The 8,996-nt window shown below is 35.3% G+C and overlaps 1 long non-coding RNA gene across 1 annotated transcript; it reads right to left on the bottom strand.

Moving 5' to 3' along the window:
* Positions 1–2,197: 2,197 nt before the first annotated feature.
* Positions 2,198–6,680, bottom strand: LOC133697023 (uncharacterized). Its single transcript, XR_009842799.1, has 4 exons — positions 6,336–6,680; positions 5,500–5,608; positions 3,286–3,341; positions 2,198–2,463 (listed from the first exon to the last, which is right to left on the bottom strand). It is a non-coding gene; the product is annotated as an uncharacterized LOC133697023 (long non-coding RNA).
* Between the last annotated feature and the right edge of the window lie 2,316 nt (positions 6,681–8,996).

Genomic DNA, 8,996 nt, shown 5'->3' with positions numbered 1-8,996 from the left:
GGAGAGCTTGAAATGACAACTTAAATCTAAGTGACAGCTCACGTGTGGAATCGACAGCACGATCGACGCATGAAATCGATAAAAAAATAGATTCATGGCTAACGCATGGAATTGTCAAAAACACTATGCCAATACTGATCCAGAAATCGTCAGCGAAAACTGAGTCGCTGTAGAACGAGAAATCATCTTTGAAAATTGAGTCACGGCTGACGAATGGAATCAACAACGAATACTAATCCACGATTCACAAATGAAATCAATAGAGAAAAAAGAGTCATCGTTGATGTTTGGAATCGTTAGTAAAAACGGCATCACTACTAATCTGAAATCATCAGCGAAAACATAATCGCTGGAGAGCTTGAAATCACAACTGAAATATGAGTGACACCTCACGTGTGGAATCGACAGCACGACCTACGCATCAAATCAATAGCAAAAATAGTTTCATGGCTAACGCATGTAATTGTCAAAAACACTAAGCCAATGCTGATTCAGAAATCATCAGCGAAAACTGAGTCGCTGTAAAACGAGAAATCATCTTTGAAAATTGAGTCACGACTGACAGATTGAATCGACAAGGAATACTATTGCACGATTCACAAATAAAATCAATAGAGATAAAAGAGTCATCGTTGATGCATGGAATTGTCACTGAAAACTGCGTCACTATTGACCAGAAATCATCAGCGAAAACATAACACCGGAGAGCTTGAAATCACAACTGAAATCTGAATGACAGTTGACATGTGGAATCAAAAGCACGACCTACGCGTGAAATCGATAGCAAAAATAGATTCATGGCTAACGCATGGAATTGTCAAAAACACTAAGCCAATGCTGATGCAGAAATCGTCAGTGAAAACTGAGTCGCTGCAGAATGAGAAATCATCTTTGAAAATTGAGTCACGGCTGACGGATGGAATCGACAATGAATACTAATCCACGATTCCCAAATGAAATTAATAGAGAAAAAAGTGTCATCGTTCACGTATGGAATCGTCAGTGAAAACTGTGTCACTACTGACCAGAAATCGTCAGCGAAGACATAATCGCTGGAGAGCTTGAAATCACAATTAAAATATGAGTGACAGATGACATGTGGAATCGACAGCACGACCTACGCGTGAAATTAATAGCAAAAATAGATTCATGGCTAACGCATGGAATTGTCAAAAACACTATGCCAATACTAATCTAGAAATCGTCAGCCATAACTCAGTCACTATAGAAGGAGAAATCAACTTTGAAAATTGAGTCACGGCTGACGGTTGGAATCGACAACGGATACTAATCCACGATTCAAAAATGAAATCAATAGAGAAAAAACAGTCATCGTTGACACTACTAACCTGAAATCATCAGCGAAAACGGCATCACTACTAACCTGAAATCATCAGCGAAAACATAATCGCTGGAGAGCTTGAAATCACAACTGAAATATGTGTGACATCACGTGTGGAATCGACAGCACGACCTACGCATCAAATCAATAGCAAAAATAATTTCATGGCTAACACATGGATTTGTCAAAAACACTAAGCCAATGCTCATGCAGAAATCGTCAGCGAAAACTGAGTCGCTGTAGAACGAGAAATCATCTTTGAAAATTGAGTCACGACTGACGGATGTAATCGACAACGAATACTAATCCACAATTCACAAATGAAATCAATAGAGAAAAAATGAGTCGTCGTTGACACATGGAATCGTCAGTGAAAACGGCGTCACTACTGACCAGAAATCGTCAGCGAAAACATAATCACTGGAGAGCCTGAAATCACAACTGAAATCTGAGTGACAGCTGACGTGTGGAATAGACAGCACGACCTACGCGTGAAATCAATAGCAAAAATAGATTCATGGCTAACACATGGAATTGTCAAAAACACTAAGCCAATGCTGATGCAGAAATCGTCAGCGAAAACGGAATCGCTGTAGAACGAGAAATCAACTTTGAAAATTGTGTAACACCCTGTAATTTAGTACATTCATAAAAGAACTTTGAGCCTTAACTTTTAAAAAAATGGGTATTTTTTTTTCATCCACCGAACTTGTCCGAGAGTTGCCGAAATTTCCACTGAAATTTCGGCAGAGTTTCCTTTATACCTGGAGGTCCCAAGTTATCGACAATCATCCTGTATAGTTATACTCATTTCTCAATCATATCATAATCATGTAGAACCTTAACAAGACATCATTCATGGTACATGCCTCACATTTCGCATGCTCATTTCTTTCCCATTAACACACATAATTCATAACAATTGCAAGTAAACAAACTAAGATTACAAATACATAATATTACATTTTTATGTCCGACACTTAATGTAAAAGGAGTACTATTACATATTAAGTCATTTAGTTCCTTAAAGACAAAATACATTAATGTTCATCTTCTTATTCAATCATACAAAAGGAGACTAGAGGACCTAAAACGCTACTCCTGGCGTGAATCTGAAGGACCTGTAATTTCATAATGTATATAATAAATATAGCATAAAAGGAAAATCACACAATACATGCACAAGTAATTAAACATATATTCAACGATATACAATCATAGTTCCTTGAAATTCTCATTTATCCTTCCATTATTACGTCTCTATTCATCCTTCCTAGAATCATTCAACATTTTCATTTTGTGTCTTGTTTCACCTCACGAGCGCATTTAATCCATTATAATATCTACCATGTGATTTCTCTCCCTCTTACTCTATCTCTTTATATCAATTTCAATCCCAACATCTATTATACCCATTATGGCTTTTCCATATAAGTTGTCAAACTCGTCATGATTTCGGTCCAATTTTAGTTTATAAATATATTCAACTTACAAATTTCTTGTGCCTATTTCGACACATTCCAATGTTTCTTTAGATTTTCAGTAAAATCTCTCATTATCATGGAACCTGCCATCATTTTCACAATATTCACATCCGATCCATCTTCAAATAATATGAATACCATACATACATCATTCTATTTAATTCATCAACCTAATCTCATTTGACCACTATAATTAAGGCCAAATTTCATTATCTATCACTATTATTGGCATTTTATTACACTAGTATAATTATCACCAAATTCTTATCATGCCAGCAACTACACGAAACCTTACTACAACATATTTACATTATTAGTCATAATTTCTTTGACATCCTCCATGTGCGCGGGACATGATTCTCAAATTATATCAATTATAATTCATTAATTAATTCAAAATACATCATATATATATATATATATATATAGCATTGCATTCCTTAAGTGTATAACACCTACCATGGTTAATGAACTTCTATTTTCACATCCCAAGCGATACGATATTTGCCTCCATCCTTCACAAGAATTAGATCTTCATCAGTTTCTCTTTTTTTTTTCTTCAATAATCCATAACATAAACATAAATTACCATTTTTGTTTAACAATTAGGTATCGTCCAACATTCCATTTATAATCTGACAAGTCAGTCATCCTGACAATATTAACACCACACAAGTAAGTTTAACTCAAGTTGTATATTCCGGTCATTAGAAAACAAAACTAATGCCACTAGCCCATTACCGGGTAACTAGTTCCTCCGCCCATCTTATTCCATAATTTCCAATCAATATCCGCCTCTTCAAGGCTGAATGAATAATCCTATCAAGATGTCAATCCCCATTTCATTAATATTTTTAATTATTCCCTATCAGAAATATCATTATAATACCTCTCCCCTAAAACTTGGAAGGGAATGCTGACACTAATAAATTTTCATTAATGTTATTAGTCTCCCATATCAGAATCGGCTAATCAAGTTCATTGTAAACATCAAAATTAATACCACTGATTGATGTTGTCAACTATTTCTAACATGAAATAGCCAATCAGATTTTTCTTTCCATAATATCTAGGAATATTTCCGGGAATATTGATGTCAAGATTCTTGACACCATTAGCTTTCACTTCAGGAATAGCTAGTCAGGTTTCATGTGACTGCCGATATCGACAACACCGGTCGATATCATTACCTATTCTCACCCAAATAGTTAATCAAATTCAGTATCCCTCATTTTTAGGGATGATTATGCTGATGGATGATTATGCCGATGTTAGCAAACCTTACTAACATCATTAGCCTTAGCATTCGGGACCGGCTAATCAAGTTTCGTGTGATTGCCGATATTGACAGCACCGGTCAATATCATTAACTATTCTCACCCGAATAGTTAATCAAGTTCAGCATCCCTCGTTTTCAGGGATGATTATGCCGATGTTAGTAAACCTTACTAACATCATTAGCCTCCGCATTCGGGACCGGCTAATCAAGTTTCGTGTGATTGCCGATATTGACAGCACCGGTCAATATCATTAACTATTCTCACCCGAATAGTTAATCAAGTTCAGCATCCCTCGTTTTCAGGGATGATTATACCGATGTTAGTAAACCTTACTAACATCATTAGCCTCCGCATTCGGGACCGGCTAATCAAGTTTCGTGTGATTGCCGATATTGACAGCACCGGTCAATATCATTAACTATTCTCACCCGAATAGTTAATCAAGTTCAGCATCCCTCGTTTTCAGGGATGATTATGCCGATGTTAGTAAACCTTACTAACATCATTAGCCTCCGCATTCGAGACCGGCTAATCAAGTTTCGTGTGATTGCCGATCTTGACAGCACCGGTCAATATCATTAACTATTCTCACCTGAATAGCTAATCAAGTTCAGTATCCCTAATTTTTCAGGGATGATTATGCCGATGTTAGTAAACCTTACTAACATCATTAGCCTCCGCATTCGGGACCGGCTAATCAAGTTTCATGTGATTGCCGATATTGACAGCACCGGTCAATATCATTAACTATTCTCACCCGAATAGTTAATCAAGTTCACATTCCCTCGTTTTCAGGGATGATTATGCCGATGTTAGTAAACCTTACTAACATCATTAGCCTCCGCATTCGGGACCGGCTAATCAAGTTTCGTGTGATTGCCGATATTGACAGCACCGGTCAATATCATTAACTATTCTCACCTGAATAGTTAATCAAGTTCAGCATCCCTCGTTTTTAGGGATGATTATGCCGATGTTAGTAAACCTTACTAACATCATTAGCCTCCGCATTCGGGACCGGCTAATCAAGTTTAGTGTGATTGCCGATATTGACAGCACCGGTCAATATCATTAACTATTCTCACCCGAATAGTTAATCAAGTTCAGCATCCCTCGTTTTCAGGGATGATTATGCCGATGTTAGGAAACCTTACTAACATCATTAGCCTCCGCATTCGGGACCGGCTAATCAAGTTCGAGGAATGATCATCAACGAAGTCTATTAGTGTAATCCATATTCTTAACCCAGTCAAGTACTCAAATCCATTTTTAATTTCTCGTTTATTTCACTTTATCCTCTCTCTTTGTGGTTTCACCCATAGACGCAAAGACCAAGAATTTAATAAGTTAGTAAATTAACGCTACATAAAAAGTGTAGGTATAGAACACCTACCAGCTGCAGAAGCTCAACTCACTCTTCCTTGTTGTTGTTGTGCCCCTCTTGCAGTCCCTCCTTAAGCTCCTACTATACGAGCTCCTGAGAAGTCGAGTGAATGCTTCTCCTACATTTTTAATATAACATCCTGAATCATTATTGAATCTTCTCGATTTATTCATAATATTCATAAATTCACAAAATCAAATACTTCTGTAAACAATTTCCATGAATGTATTTTATTTTCTTACTTGTCATTTAAATTCATTTACATTAGAATTTATTTACACTAACATTAAACGCCCATTTAATTCAATTTTTCATCGATGATCTTCAATGTCCAAAGGGCATGACTTTTCGTCACCGATTTTCTTTTGTCCCAAGACATTTAATCTATCACCAAACAATGTAATTTAACTTAAATTTCATCAATGACTACACATGCCAAATTTTTCCAAAAGCACACTCAAAATGATTCCTTATATCATAATTCAACTTACAACATGATTTCCCATTCTAACACAACCAAAGTATTAGTCAATCACTATTCTTTATAGAATTTAACTATATCATCACTTATCAACACATCAAACATGACTCAAACATAACACAAACACAACCATCATCATTAAACCCATTGCCATTATCCTTAGTCCCAAAACATACTTTTTATGCTAAACCTCATATTCTCATTCAATATTTCTCAAACCAAACTTAAAACATCATTCTGTAAATTTAGAATTCAATAAATCCAAACGGTGGAATTATACATCATCATCATTAGAATAACATATCCAAAATTAACATACATCCAACGGTTAAACCTCTCGATATCAAAACAATAGTGGACTGACCTGAAATTTAGAGACCTGCTGTTCGGGAAGTATAATTTCTGGTAGGAGTGTTCTTTTCCGATCCAAACCGTTCAAAATTTATATAACATCTGGATGAATAACATATCCAAAATCCAGACCAATCCAACGGTGAAACGATGATATAACGGCCGACGAACAAAGCTGTCTTGAAGGGTGATTTTCCAGAAATGTTCCTCCGGTGACAGCCCTCAAACGAAGTCTGATATTTGCAATCCCTCCGGTCAGAATGTAGGTGACATTGAGTATAATAACATATCCAAAAATCAATCTAATCCAAAGGTGCAAAGTAAAAGTATGGCTGCCGAAGTTTCTGCCCTGTTGCAATCCCAAAACCCATAGTTTCAAATCAATTTATTCCTTCTATTTTTCAGCAAATCAAGCCATTACCATGCAATTAATCTTGAAATTCACATGAACAATTACTCCCCCAAAATATTTACATGAACCCTAGAGTTTTAAACTTGGAGGTTTTCTTCTCCTCATGCAAGAACAAGAGAGAAAAACGAAATTACTAAAGGGTATGTTGCTTACCTTTGCTACTTTAACTTATTTAAATGAATTCTTGCAAAAATTTACAAAAATCATGTCCTCCTCTTCCAATTTCCAGCTTCTTCTCTTTGTTTCTCTCAAGCTCTATAACTCTCTAAGTTGTCATTTAATTTGTTTTCTTGGATATAATCCTCCTAAGCACACTCCCTTTTGATTTAGCTTGAAGAAATGAAGAGAAAATGAAGAAAATGGGACAAAACAAATGGTCTCCCTCCTGTTTTTCCATTTGCAGAGGACATGCTCTGTTTTTAAAGAGAGGAGAGGAGAGTATTTGTTTTGATAAAATTACAAAAATGCCCTTATTAATGCCCCCTGTGTCATCTTCTTCAATTTACCCGATTTTCAGTGCCCTCGTAAATCCCTCCGATTGACACGAAATTTTAACCTAATATAAAATAATATGTCTGGAGATTCCTTATAAAATTTCAGCCCGATCCAACGGTCGGATTGAGATATATCATCGATACCGTAAAACTAGACAATCAATGTCTTTTACGCTAAAATCTGAATTTCATGCATTAATTTATTTACTTAGATCCTCGTGACATTTCCCCTTAATTTATACTCAATAAATTCAATGTTACCACATTTATCATTAATTTGTCAAAATACGTGTTTTGACCAGGGTTTACATATCTTCTGGTTTTTTTTTCTTATTCTTTTATCCATTGAAACTCGTCACTGGTTTCGCTAACGTTACAAGTTTTAAACTAAAAATCATGACTCTCTTTTCGACTTCAACAATATCTTTAAATTTATTTATGGAGATCATTCTCTCTCTCACATGACACATTTATTGTCATTCCTACTATTTATTCATTTCTTTCATACCGAATATCCATTACTCATCGAAATGTCATTACTTCGATCCTATGTGCTGTTTTTTTTTTATTATTTATTTTTATTTACGGGGGTTTACATTCTCCCCTCCTTAAGAAATTTTGTCCTCAAAATTTAGATTCCAGTTTAAGCTTGACATCAAATTTAACTTGTTAAATGCTTATCTCATCCTTACTATTTTCTTTCAGCCATGTTTCTTGTGTGTACCCGGTTTGGATATCCATAAGCATCCACTGACTCTGATCTTAGAGTACGAGTTCTTATGTTGTCAACCCTTACAGTTCCACTTTTACATCATAAGGAACTAACTTAGATCATACCATTACATGTTGTCTACAACAGTAACCGTTTATGTATAGTCCCAACATTAAAACTACTACCTTCTACATACAATTATATCATCATAATTCAGCCACCATTCTTACACTATCATAATGTTATTATAGCCTTTACTCACACATCATTATGCTATACAACATAACCTTCATTTGTCCGTGAACTTATCAAAACAATCCACCTCATCTCTCTCTTTAGGGCCTTTACCTTAGTTCTCATTCTTAGGATTTCAAACCATGATAACCACCACTGGTTCCTTAGAGTTATATAATTATAAATCCATCTAAGCCCCTCCTCCCTCACTCTCATTCTACCATAGTATTCATAGTTTCATTTGTACCAATTATTATAAACCACCATCATCACTTGACTTCTAAGCTTACTCTATCACCCTCATTAATCACTTCACATAAGGTGTATCATCCTCTGCTCTACACATAACATCTCTTTCTTTTCTTTTCTTTTTTTCGCACAACCTTTATTTATTTCAAACATTGTTGGGTAGAATACTATTTGACATGGTACTTCATGTGATATTTAACCAAAAATAATTTTAGCATCATCATTACCCTACATTATAGTATTATTTTACCTATCATCATAGACTCAATGAAGAATACACCTTACGCCTTCTAAAATCGTAATTTCACTAGGCATTGTATGTCAAACAATTTTCCATCCTATTGAAACTTTAACTTCCTTCCATTCACATGCAATACTTAAACTGTGGTTGGAGCATTCATACTCAACTCTATCAACTTGTTATGTTCTTCATGTATTTCTGGATCCTCGTGACATTTCCCCTTAATTTATACTCAATAAATTCAATGTTACCACATTTATCATTAATTTGTCAAAATACGTGTTTTGACCAGGGTTTACATATCTTCTGGTTTTTTTTCTTATTCTTTTATC

This window comes from Populus nigra, chromosome 6 (genome assembly GCF_951802175.1).
Source record: "Populus nigra chromosome 6, ddPopNigr1.1, whole genome shotgun sequence".
In the NCBI taxonomy this organism is placed as follows: Eukaryota; Viridiplantae; Streptophyta; class Magnoliopsida; order Malpighiales; family Salicaceae; genus Populus; species Populus nigra.
This window is presented reverse-complemented; position numbering and strand designations above follow the sequence as displayed.